At 34.9% G+C, this 14481-nt stretch overlaps 1 protein-coding gene across 16 annotated transcripts in view; it reads right to left on the bottom strand.

Annotated features, from left to right (window-relative positions):
- NAALADL2 (N-acetylated alpha-linked acidic dipeptidase like 2) overlaps positions 1-14481 on the bottom strand; it is a 1343235-nt gene that overhangs the window by 696360 nt on the left and 632394 nt on the right. The window lies entirely within an intron of this gene.

Genomic DNA, 14481 nt, shown 5'->3' on the forward strand with positions numbered 1-14481 from the left:
GGGGACCAGCAGATTACAGATCCCAACAGGAAGAGGCACGCCTTGCATTCCCAATTGGAAGAAGCCTATTTTACTACCCTACAAGGAAAGGAAAAGTTTCTCCCTGCTCAGCAACAAGCTCAGCAAATAACAAAATCCAATTCAGCTAATGAGAAACCATTAACACCCTGCACACTCACTTTCTTTCAATGGACTTTTCCTTCAAAGCAGCCCCTCCAAATTTCCTCCTTTTCTCAATAAAGTAACAGTCCTCTCCTTTGATCTCCAGGCTTGCCTATGGTTTGCCATAGTTTGCTGGTCCTGAATTGCAATTTCTCTGCTATTCCAGAATAAAGCCATTTTGCTGGTAAAATAACTGGCTGTTTACTTTTAAGGTTGACAAAACAAACAATGAAGAAAATCTCCAAGGTAAAAAGAAAAGACAACAGCAATCATATTAGGTTGCTAAATAAAATTTTACTGATAAAATTTTAGTGAATATAATCATGGGAAATATACTGCCCCTATAGAAAAATCACATATTAGTTAATTATGTAATCTTCTGTTTTTCTGTTGATGTTTATTATAGGAAGAGGAGACAAATGAAACTTTGAGAAAACATAAAATAGACACACACACACACACACAATTATTCCTTTGAAGTTCAGGAGAATAAAAAGATCACAAATGTACAAGTGCATTGAGGATAAAATATTATCATGGAGGAAAAATTTAAGCTTACACATTGTCAAAATCACTTTTAAGAAAAACTAAGGGCAGAAGCAGTAAAGCTGTGGTTTAGTAGTAACTTAAGGAAGGAAGGAAGGAAGGAAGGAAGGAAGGAAGGAAGGAAGGAAGGAAGGAAGGAAAGAGAAAGAAAGAAAGAAACAAACAAACAAACAAACAAACGAAAGAAAGACAAGAAAGACCCTGGGATGATTTTTAGTATCAGAACTATTTTCAAAAAGAGATCAGGATACAATAGAAACAGAAACTAAATGGAGTGATAATGTTATTGAAATACAAGAAACAAAATATAATATGTTACATAGTCACAAATTATCAAAAGGACTGGAAACTCTAAGGCCACCCCAGAAGACCAAATGTTTTCGTGGAATTAGTAACAGGAATTGGCCTGTATCACTGAACTTTAAATAAAAGTCTGGGATGGCATCTTTCCAAAAAGGGAAGCCTTTTGCCAGCTAGGAGAGTTTGGTTTCATAACCTTGCTACAGGAGTGGCAGATGGAGATTTTCTCCCCTACACAGTTTTGGATGACAGTTTGTTATATCCTGCAGAGTGGTATTAGGCTAACTGGGCTAATTAACTACAAGTGGTCTTCTGTCTGTATTCAGTAACCCACTGGTGTATTATGGTTGCAGATTAGGAGTATTTATACTTAAATTTTCTGTGTATTAGATTTGTCATCTCAGCTGGATTCTAAGGTCCCTCACTATGTTTTATGATTTTTCTATGTGCCCCACTGTGGTGGGAGAAGAATAGAGCTCAATGGACAACTGATCAGCTAATTGCCTTAGGTCCAGTGGTTAACAAGTAAACTCTAATAGGAAGATACAGGGACTTCATGGAAGGGAGTGGCATTCTACACAGAATTATGGGTATATGCAGCTCTAATCCTGTCTGGCAGAGATCCATATTAATTAAAATGTTCTGATTTTTTAAAGAGAGTTCAAATATAATTAAATATTAATCTTACAAAATAAAAATCGTAATTCTGACTAGATTTCTCATCTGCTACCTTATAATCTAGGATTCAGTCTTACCCATTGTTGACTCCATAACAATAAGTAATGCATGTCAGGTACTGGGACAGGCAGTGAAAACAAAGATAAATGGGTCCTTAATCCTCAAAGAAGGAACAGTTCAATCAGAGATAAATGCATGAACAAACCTGTAAGTTGAATAAAAAATGTAGAGTGCAAAGGAGACTCAGGGAATATGGGAAAGGCTTCCCCAAGAAAGTGATCTCTGAGATATTTCCGGCAAGAGAGGAAGAGCTAACTAGGGCTGACCAGGGGTGTGAAAGGATGACATTCAGGCAGGCAAAATTTACAAACATGCAGAGGAATAAGAATGCATGGTGCATGGGCCATTTGGAAAATGCAAAACTACCAGTATTCTAGTACAAGGAAGGAGCACATGGGCTGGAGATTCAGAGAAAAAGCTAGGAAAGCATATTTGTGGGTAAAAGGCTTAACTTCTGTTTAACTCATGGTCTTCATCTGTGAAATGGGCATGATAATAATATAAACTTCATAGTGTTGTAATTAGGATTAAGACAGGGCACCTACAACATCCATTGAGTGTTGCATAGGCTCTATGGGTTAGAAGGGACATTTCTGGTAGTAGAGGAGAGAGGACCGGGGAAGACTGATGGAGGAAATGAAATGAGTTAAGTAACGCAGGAGAAATTATAAGGGTAAGACGGTGTGGAGAAGGGGAAGTTACATTATATTCACACACATGTACACTCACATATAAAATATGCTAGTTGTGATTTGCTTGTTTCCATTTAGTTCATATGTAAGACAAAAAAGAAAAAAAAAAGCACTACATGACATAACAACTGTTATCATGAAGGTCTTTATTTAGTACCATGTATTACAATAGGCTCAGGAATAATTCTGCACTTTCCCCAACCCCTTTCCTTCCGTCTCCCTCCCTCCCTTTCACTTAGCCTGGTTTCCAAAATGATTCAAGAAAGCACAACAACTGAATTTTATCCTTGCTCATACCAAGACAAGCAAAAAAAAAAAAAAAAAAAAAAAAAAAAAAAAAAAAAAAAAAAAGCAATGGTTGCAGTTAATGGTAATTATTCATATAAGTTAGGAGAGTGTTGGTAAAGTGGTAGAGGAAGACTCCAAATCACACTTGGTTAAAAAAATTTTTTTAAGGTAAAAGAAAATCCAGGAGGATGGGAAAAACTTGAAGGTAATAGAACTAAAGGCTTTCTAAAATCCATAATTCTAAATTCTCTCTGAATGCAGAAGAGGAAACTGAGGTCCAGGATTGAATAATTCTTTAGACTGAGAAAAGTGATGCTTGGGTACATTTTTCTTAAGGTGATTTGTGGTTTTATAAAAATATGAGATTAATAATTTATTAGCAGTAAATTAATGTTAAATACCCCACAATTTAAATTATTTTAACATACAATTTAAAATACTGAAATTTCGTAACACTAGTCATTTTTTTTCTTTTTTAGCTTATACATCAATAAATCCTTGCTATCTTGAAATGATATTATGATATTTATTTCTTTAAGTGTTCCGTTCATGCATTATTGATTAATTTACTTAGACACTGCCCCATTGTGGTTCTTTAGACTTCCCTGTCTCTCATTTTAATGAATCAGAGTCTCTCTTTAAAGATTGTTTCAAAAATTGAATTGTAGGACATGTCTTATGCTCAAGAAAGACGTAGCACACAGGAGTTACTATGGAAATGTGCGATCTCTAATTATGACCTCTAATACAAACATTCAAAGTCATTTCCACACAAATCATTGAAAAATCAACTGCAGCGATGAGGGAGAGTTTTCATCTCTAGCCTGACAGTAGGCATTCCATCACAAGTACATCAGCAATTTAACGCTTTTCAAACATCAGACAGAGCCATCAATTAGAATGTAACGCAGATACAGATATTAAGTCCTCACCATGATGGATATCTGCCCAACACCCTTACTACCACTTTTGAACTCATTACACATTTATAAACTTACCCTAAATTCTATCTTCCAGGAGAGCAGTAACTGGGTCAAAGGTAAATGGAATCATTCAACGTAACAAATTCCTAAATACTTCAAGAAAACTTCCAAGGAAATAAGTATGGGCGAATGAACATACACAGTGAAGCATTTAAACCATTTACATTTGGTAAAATAAGTTACATATATATTCTATACATGTTCTGTACATTTTATATATATTTAGAAATCGATTTCTTTAAAATTATCTTGCCTCAAGGAAAATCGTATAGCTTTTTGCAAAACTATAAATCTCTGCACTGATAGTTCTGTTTCACTTAATCTATCTAAAATAAACTCCTTAAAAATAAAACAGAGTACCACTAAATAAAACTGATCATATATTCAATTTTGAGTCAGCACAAATTATTTTATTCATGCCACAAAGAATGTAGCCTTCCTTAAAAACCTATGCTCTGTAAGGTAAGTAAACAACATAACACAGTGTTTTATCAGAATTTTCAAATGCTCAAGTACAATAAAAATTACATTATAAAAAGAAATCTTCAGCAAAATCAGCATCTCTTAGATATGATTATATAATTATGCCATCCAAACGTCATGTATTTTCTATTACTGATATTCATTTAATTTAGATCATCATATTATTTTATAACTACTCTATATGAGTAATTTAAAACATACATGTAGTAGATTTCAGAATCAGCCACATGAATTTTCCTCCAAAAGATATGTACAGTTGACCCTTGAACAATGTGAGAGTTGGGGGTGCTGACCACCCATTCAGTTGAAAATCTGAGCACAATATTTCACTCCCCCAAAACTTAATAGCTTACTACCATCTGGAAGTCTTACCAATAACATTCAAATAATAACATATTTTGTATGTTAGATGTCAATATGCTGTACTCTTAAAATAAGCCAGAGGAAAAAAAATGTTGTTAAGAAAATCACAAGGAAGATAAGATACATTTACAGTACTACACTGTATTTATCAGAAAACAAAACAAAACCCATGTATAAGTGGACTGGCACGGTTCGAACCCATGTTACTCAAAGGTCACCTGTACTTTGGTGTAGATCAGGTCATAGAAAATTGTTACATTTTCTCAAATAGAAATATCTGTGGCATCCTCACATTCTATATTATACCACTTAGCCTTTTTTATAGAATGCAATTTTTATGAAAAGTAGAGTATATTCTCTATACCAACATCTCTTATTCACTTAGATGAGATCCCTTCCCACCCAGGCCCATACCAAAGTCTAAATTGTTTTTAAATTCAACATACTAAAACATTTATCTTTTGTATACACTTATCCTTTTATAAGGAAAAGAAAGCAGAAACAAGTTGAACTAAAAGGTATTTTTTCTAGATTACGGCAGGCTTAAGTCAATAAAAAATGATTTTGTATTCTTACTGAGCATATGATTAGTTTAAAAATAAATCGTTACTTCTGAATGCTTTCTTTCACACATTTTCACTGGCTGAAACTAAATAAATTAATAGAAATAAAAGATGAACACCAAAATAGGCAGAGATTTCAAAACGTAAAATATAATCTGTGGCTGCTGCAGATCTAGCCTAACACAATGGCTGGCAAATACTTCAGACGATAAATACATGTTAAACAGAAATTTTGTTTAAAAGCTATATATTATTAATGCCACTTAGAAATATAATCAGAGCAGTATTACTTTCTTGCTCAGCAATCACAGAGAGGGAATTTATTACATGAATGTCCTGGCTTTATCAATCTCTAAATTAGTGGACTCTACAGTCAGGCTACTTGATTCAAATACTAGCTCTGCTATGTAATTCAGACCAGTTACTTAGCATCTTTATGTTTAAATTCCACATTTGTAAAATATGGAACTATATTTGTAACATTACTATGAATAAATGAGATAAATTATTAAAGGTGCTTAGAACAAGATCTAACACAATACAAGTGATCCATTCATAAAGGATTACTCTAGAAATTCTATAGTTTAACAGAATAGAAGTACATATTTGGAGCTTACAACTTTAAAGACTTGGTTAAATTAAATTATGTCCAGAGGCCTTGAGTTTCAGTAACAAGAACCTAGAGATAATGAGGAATTGAGCAGTGGACTCAAGGATTTTTGAGAATGGCAAGCACCTTCTAATTACTAGCTATGGCTCAGATAAGAGAGAAAAATGGCTAATATTTATGTAGAAGTTATTATTGCATTTACTTACAACCACCAATTCTATGTCTTGTTATTCTTTGTACTCTACTTACAAAAAGAAAAACAGTTTTTCTATAATGCTAACGATTTCAGTTTAATGGTTCTAGGAATTAGTGATCATTAAACATAGTGATAATTAATCATCAACATGAGTTATATACATTTGTTGTAGAAAACCATGTGTGTCCTAGGTGATTGACTTCATCTACTGACTTTGATGATACTGATAGTGTTTTCAACTCAAACAGTAAGAGATTGTGTAGATCTTATTAGAATTAGAAACACATCTAACAGCTTCCCTACTTGTAAAGTTATTTTATAAGCAAAATAAATAAATGACTCTGGCAGACTAACTTTAAAACACAAGGCAGAATCTCAATTTCCTATGACAGTTCTATGATTGAATCTTTACTGTAGAATGGGAGAAAATATTCATATAGTGTTTCCTGAAGCTTTGAATGTCAAATCATTTGCTGGTTTGAGTAGATTGATTTGAGGCAAAGGCATTTCTTAGAAATGTCAGTCCATCATCAAAAGGCATTCATTATGCACCTTCGTGCAGTATTACTTTAGATGCTGTACCAGTGAACTATATGAGTGCCCAGAGGAATTTTTAAATTTAAGCTTAAGAACATTCCTTATAGGCTGAAAACATTTGACATAAATTTTTCAGTATGAACCTGGTTTGTACAAATAAAGCCCATGTTTGTGGAATAAATATTTGTTGTTGAAAGCTTTAATGGTCTCAACTTGAGAGCAGAGCCAAAGATAAAACTATAAAAACAGTAATTCAGAAAACTGTTCCCTGACTTAATTTTTTTAGTATAATGAGATTTTTTTCCCAATCTGGTTTTGTGAAATGGCCCTGGAAATTGCTATAGCATCTGTAAATGCGTTAAGAATTCCTTCTTTAATTATAATTTTGCATGTCAACTGCATAAAAGAAATGACAATAATTATTTGTTGTTCATGCTTCACTAATTGAATAAAGAGTATATATGAAGTAAGGGAAAATTATCTGTTTTATTTTTAGGAAGAAAAATAGTCAAAACCTACTCTTAAAATGGGCAATAGTACACCAAATTTAGGCAGAGCAGATAATCAAACTGGAGAGTATAAAACTAAAACTTTACTCTGAAGCCTGAGTTACCTTGATCACTAAATTGACACGTAAAAAGCATGCTTATAGGATACAAAATTAATGAGCTGCAAATTGCAAAAATCAGTCAAAACTGTTTGAAGGAAAATTATTTGATGCAATACAGCAGGTTTGTGTAAATGTGTTTTATATCGCTTGCATATGTATGATCACATGCCAGTTCCCTGAGTGGGCCAGCCTTTCTTTCGGCATCTGTGTGTACCTGAAATTTGTGTAATGCACTAGTGGGATGGTTTGTTGGGCTCACCTGGTTCCTGTATTTATGATAAGGTTCTGCAATATTAGAATGACATCATTAAAAAAAAAAAAGAACGATATCATTCAGTTCAGGCAAAATTTGGCAAGCAGAAGAATTCATCTAAATTGACTAAAATGATACAGAGTATAGTCTCTGGATTTCCTGAACAAGTAGTTTGAACACTTAGTACAATTTAGAATATCTATCATGTGAGGTTAAGGGTTTTTTTTATTATTTTAATGTTGATTTATTTTTGAGAGAGAGAGAGAGAGAGCACACACACTAGCAGGGGAGGAGCAGAGAAAGAAGGAGACACAGAATCCAAAGCAGTCTCCAGGCTCTGAGCTGTCAGCACAGAGCCCAATGCAGGGCTCAAACTCATGAACTGTGAGATCATGACCTGAGCTGAAGTCAGATGTTAACCACCTGAGCCACCCAGGAGCCCCTGTAAGGTTAAGTTTTAACCACCATCACAGAACTCTTCTACTCAGTGATGTGAAAACAGTTTCTGTTCCTGCCATGGACTCCTTTCCTGGTCCTTTTTGGTATCTGCTTCTACCTAGATTTAATTTTTGTTTTCTTTTGTTTTGGCCTGGTCATCATTTCCATTTATAGACATATTTCTATCATCCGTAGAAATACTTATTTACTTCCACAGGACTTACATCCTTTTCACCTTCAGAGTACTTGAAGTGGCCTCCATTAGAAATGAACATACATAAGATGAATGAAACCACAAAACTACAAATTACAGAAGTGTGGAGGAGAACAAATGCTGAGAGTCTGGCTAAAGAAAGCCATTATAATTGAGTTTTAAAGCCATTCTCAGCTTCACTGCAGTCAGGGCTAAGAAGGCTGTCTGCAGAGTCCTCTCAAGTTCCATCATCCTTCACCTAATTTCCCTCGTTAATGCACAAGGCTGTCAGTCTTAGCTGAAGAGTTTGTTTGTAATTTTATTATTTTTTTAAGATATTGTTTTTTGTAGTTGCAGGTTTCTATGTTAGGAAGATACATTTCTCTATCTAGTCAGAGAACTCTATGAGTCTCATTTTTTTTTTATCCTGTACACTTAGATTTTGATACACAGAAGAATGTGCCCATGTTATGCTATGCAAAATAAAATGCTAATAGATGATCCATTGACCCCTTAAAATGAGCCAGAACCTACTATAAGGTTAAAGCTTCATAAACATCCTGTTGTTGCGTCAAATAATCCTATATGTTAAGTACTACTATTATCCTTATTTTATAGATGAGGCTTAGAGGTTGGCTTTTTCCAAGCTCTCACAGCTATCAAAGGCAAGCAGCTGGAATATCACACCCAACCTGTCAAATTTCAAAACCTACTCTTTTAAATAGTCCAATATTCAGACTCTCTAGAAGTCCCCAAAGTTGGAATAATGAGTTCAGAGATCTTACTGATTGAATGATCCCCAGTTATGTCACCAATGTGACAACTCACTCCAGGAGTCTCAATGTCCACTAAATCTGAATGGTCCTGCCTCGACCTTTAGATCTCTGGGTGCTGCTCCGACCCTAGGACCTAAAAGAGCTCTGTCGTCTGCTTTCCACAATACCCTGCCAGGCATCGATGTTTCCTGGCACTGTAGTTTTGAATAAGGGAGAATCGCTTCCAAGTACATTGCTCTCTGAGGAGAAGACCACAACCTCTATGGTCTCTTCCTAGCAACACTTTCCAAATTTCTCTTTTCTCCTGCTGCTGAGGGACAAAGAGCAAAACAACTGTACTTAGAACTTGAAAGCTACAGTTCACATACGACCTGCCGGAGACCTGTTTTCAGCCATTAAAACCCTTTTGTCCATCTTGTCCTACTCCCTACTATGTGTGGTTTACACAGGCCTAAGAGGGCTTCAAGGGTGTCAAGAGTTAACAGTCAATACAATCACCACTTGGCTCTTTGAGAGCTGTCTGCCAGGAGGCACCTCTTAGCTTGATAGATACACTGCAATTTTTTATCCTTTTAGCCAGTGTGAATCATCTTAAATTGTTGTTTTTTGACTACGGCTTTTGGATTTCCAGGGGACAGAGAGATGAAGCTGTTACCTACATGAGGCCACTAAGCACTCTATCTTTCACATTTTCAAAGGTAATTTATTGGTTTACTTTTTAGATATCTTTACTCTTCAAAAACTACCAACAGGCTTCTACAAACTGCAATGCTTTATTCTAAAATTCATATTGCTGTTTCCTAAAATGATAACACAAAAAGACTTTTGGAGGCCCAGAGTCATAATCCAGGGTACTCACAATCTGTGCTTTTCATTTTCTGAAATGGCTCTTTTCATACTTGTTTCTTTAGGGTGTTAACAGCAAAAAGTGTTAATATATTGTGATGCAGCGGTTAACTGCTGGGAAAGAAGGCAGCCTGGGAAAACCCACGGGTACAGTATATTTGTGTTACTGTAAAAATATGTATCATATAAACCATTCCAAATCTGTATTAGATAAGATCTGGAAACCTATTCTTCAGCTAAAGATCAACAAGGAAGATCCGGATATAAACATTTTCGTGTTCAGCTTTCAAAGTATTAGACCATAAGCTAAAGAAAATTAAAATTGGTGATTTAACCCACAATAATACAATGATAGGAATTCATTATACTTAATAGCCTGTTATGCTCCTTATAAGACAAAGATTACAATATAGTAATTCTCTTAATCTTAGGGCTAAAAATTAGTTTAAGTGAATTATAATGTTTGGTTAAGTAGCAGAAAAACATTAATGTGAAGAAAACTAAAAATTGTGAAGCTTTCAGTTGACAACTGATGACAGAATCAAGGTTGAAATGCTTTTCAAGAATTATTGCAAGTAACTTAGAAACAAATTGTTCAAGGTCTCGCTATTGTTTCTTACTTCTAAAATGCCATATCATAATTACATATATATGAAGATAAACAAGGATATATTTTTACAGTATTTTATTCTAGGCCTCCCACTGATCCAAAAATGGAATACTATCTGAAGAAAAAGGTGACAATTATTATTTTAAAGTATGAAATTCAAGTCCTTTCTGTAAGTGACCTTTCTTTAAGTATGATAATACTAGTAACTGCTAACCTTTTCAATAAAAAAGCATGTATTAAATAATAAGAAACAGGATGAGAAATACTGTAGTATATGTTACATCTGTATACAGTTTGATATTGAGAAGTTAATTTTTATTACAAATTTATACACATGCTTACTAATAGCCTTAGGTAAATTAAAGCAACTAAACAATCCACTAAAAACTATATTGGGCACTGCTTATGTCATTTCTATTTTATTTAGGAACAGGAGTATTACAAAAAATGGAAGACCTCCAATCACACATAAAAGTAATGCTGATATGAAATTAAATGTCAGGCAAAAGGCATGAAAATGCAATATTCGCAAAGACATTAAATGTAAAACATTTAGCAGAACTTTTATATAATTGACATCATTGAAAGGTAGTTTATTATAATAATGCATGCAAATTTTAAAATTCACCTAGCACTTCAGTTTTAAAATGTCAAATATTATTACTTTACCAACATGAATTTTAGCTTCCTTCCAATTTTCTTTCTTCCCATAATGCATCCTTTATCTTTTTCTTTATATTTTTCTCTCCTTTCCCATTATTTCATTTTTACTTCTCCATTATTATTTCACTATTGATATCTCAGTAATTCATTGAGAAATGATAAAATAATAAAACATAAAGAGTTTGTTTTATTTTTTTCTGCATATTGAGAATGATATATCCTGAACTACAAATAATCAGTGGATTCTTTTTATTTGAAATGATTCCCTGATGACCAAACCTAAGATTATGTTTTACTCTAGCATTCCAAATGCTTTTAAACTTCAGCCTTTAAAATATTAGTGAAACTCAATTTATCCTTAACTTGCTGCTTGGGAGTTCCATAATGTGACACTATGGGGGAAGAACTAAAGACCCTTCTCCCTAACACTTTTACAAAAACCCCCTCCAGCTATTATGATTGGTGAGACTATTCATTCCCATCATCCTCCACAACTTTAACCTACATATTACTCCCACAAAACCTTTCTCAATCATATATATCTTAGAAACAAACGCATTATTTTTGTTCTTCCCTTCACATTCTCTCTTTTTGAACCCTGTAAAGGGTTGAATCTTTCATCATTTCCTGAGTACTCTGAAACATTTGGAAGCCCAAATAATGAAAATATTATAGTTTTTGCCTGAAAAGGAGCATAGTCTTTAAGGATGTAGAAAATAAAAATTAAGTTGAGTTAAAATGGGAACATACACTGCAACAAAGTTGTAAACAGTAGATTAGTTTAATTGTGCTAAGAAATACAGCATTAGGAAAACAAACAAACAAACAAACAAAAAACAAAAATAAAAGCACACATTTAGGTGCCACTATGTGCTGTCTGTTTACATTACTTTATTTAATTATCGAAACAACACTATGAAGTTACTGTTGTCATCTGTTTTACAGACAAGGACACTGAAGAGACAGTTGCAATTTGGTCTAGATCATACAACATTTGAACCCAGTTAATGTGGGTCCAGATTTTGTGTCCTTAGCCTCTCTGCTACTGTGACAGAAAGCAATCAAATGAAGGCACATTTTTAATTCCTCTAGAAATTAAAAATAATAACAATAAAAGAACATCACTCAATTTTACCACAATCAATCCCTAACAAAACTTTGTAGTATGACCTTTTCCCATAAGTTCCATCTCTTTGTAGCCTTTCGAGGTTGGGGGCGGTGGGGGGAGGGGGGTAGTTTTTCAGGAAGAAAGTGGAGAGAAAAATGAATAAGCTCACACATTCACACGCAGATGTAAGTCTCTCCACTATGGCCTCACTAAAGTTGCTTGTGACTTCCCCAAATATACTTCAAATCCATGCTCATAGTTACTAGATACCAAGGCTCATGACTTTAATATCTAAATTTTTGGGGGCGCCTGGATGGCTCAGTTGGTTAAGCTTCCGACTTAGGCTTAGGTCATGATCTTGCAGTCCATGAGTTTGAGACCCGCGTCGGGCTCTGTGTTGACAGCTTAGAGCCTGGAACCTGCTTCGGATTCTGTGTCTCCCACTCTCTTTGCCCCTCCCACACTCATGCTCTGTCTGTCTCTCTCTCTCTCTCTCAAAAATAAGTAAACATTAAAAAAATTAATTTCTAAATTTTTGTTTTCAATAGACTTTTCCTCTCTGCCTCTGCCTCTAAGAATTAGGTCTTCTCATATTTTATTTCCCACAGTTTTTGTAATGATTGGTTGGCCAGGTAAATATTTGTTGGACCAAACTCATCATTTTGACAACCCCTAAATATTCATGATCTCCTCACATTTATATCCCTGTTCTTTCAGGAATACATATATATCTTAAGAGTAATTGTCTAATTTAAATGTGACAGCTTTTAAACGAACAGATTGAAGGACAGTGCAATATATATTTGCTATAAAGTGTCTTATGAGAACTGTAATTAAAGCATGGGTAACTTTTACAGAAAAGGAATTCTTGGAGCCCTGAGCACCAAGAAGTGCATCTATCCTAAGTGGAAGAGACCATGTGGAGAAGCCCTGAGACCAAATGGAGAAAAAGCTGAGCCCAGGCTTCCGAACCAAAGTGCCACACATGTGACCAGCCGCCAGCGGATACTCAAAGAGTGACAAGGATATGGAGCAAAAGAATAAGCCAGGTGAGAACTGCCCATATTTGTTTATCAAATAGACATAACAAAAAGCTGTTGTTCAAAGCCACTATATTTGGGGGTTGTTTCTCAGCAATGAAGAAATAACCAGAAAGAATAACCACTTAAGCTATTTTTCCAAAACAGAAATCTGACCAGGTCATCTGACACCTTAAAATCATATGAAGTCTTTTATCTTAAGGAATAGAACATTTCACAGATGACTTTCCAAGACACATAAGACCTTGATGCCTGGGCAGGCCTCAGCTTCCATTCCTACCCTTTCCTGGACTTCCTGCTTTCCAGTCTCTTCTAGGCACACATTACATGTGTTCTGCCTCTGCCTGATTTGCACAGGTTCAAATTCTTGATTTTAGTTCTTCTGTCTAGCTACCTTTTATCTTTGTACACTAGCACGGTGTCTAGAACCCTGCAACTGCTCAATAGATGATAGACTGAAAAGGGGCATGGCATCTTGAAGACATTATAAATTTAGGGTAAGGTAATTGCCATTTAACCAGCAATGTGTCTTACAGCAATTACTGCAGTTCATTTAGTCTTTTAAAGAGAATGTAATATCTATCCTATGTACTTGTAAGAGTTAATTAATGAATAATGTTAAATGTTGGAACCAAATTCAGCTGATAAACTGTAAAACCCAATATATATGCTAGTTTTAAAATTATAAATTACTAGAAATCAAGAGAGATAGGTTTGAATTCTGGACCTGCATTTACTAGCTATGGTCCCCAGGGCAAACCACGTTTCTTCATAGGTAAAATTAGACTTGGGTGTGTGAAAACCAAATGAGATAATTCATAAATCTGTGTTTTAAATACTATTGACCAATATCATATAGTTCACAAAAGATTATTAATAACAAATAAAAATTGGTTAATACTAACTAAGGGGTGCCTGGGTGGCTCAGTTGGTTGACTGAATTCAGCTCAGGTCATGATCTCGCTGTTCGTGAGTTAGAGCCCTGCATCAGGCTCTGTGCTTACAGCTCGGAGCCTGGAACCTGCTTCAGATTTTGTGTCTCCCTCTCTCTCTGCCCCTCCCCTGCTCGCACTCTGTCTCTCAAAAATAAATAAACATTAAAAAAATACTAATTAAATTAATCACCCTTACATGTACACTATACTCAGTCACCCCAATTCTTGAATAGAGCTGATGTAATTCACCACAAGTGATTTTGCACTACAAGTTCCTGGATTTCTCTTTTTCCTAAACAAAACTCAGAGTCTGGAATGAGAGGATATGACAGGACCTTTGGGTTGTGTGCCATACATGAAGATTGTATCCAGGGAATTGGGGACACAAGAGCAGAGGGAAAAGAGAAGCAGCCCATGAAAAGGTGGCCCCTGGAAAATTCATCCCAGCACTCACCAACTTCAAGTCTCTTAAACACATAAAGGTATTTACTTACACTGTTTAGAACCGGTATCTGTAATGTGGACATACACAGAGTTAAAAAAAAAAA

The sequence above is a fragment of the Panthera leo genome, chromosome C2 (genome assembly GCF_018350215.1).
Source record: "Panthera leo isolate Ple1 chromosome C2, P.leo_Ple1_pat1.1, whole genome shotgun sequence".
Classification (NCBI taxonomy): Eukaryota; Metazoa; Chordata; class Mammalia; order Carnivora; family Felidae; genus Panthera; species Panthera leo.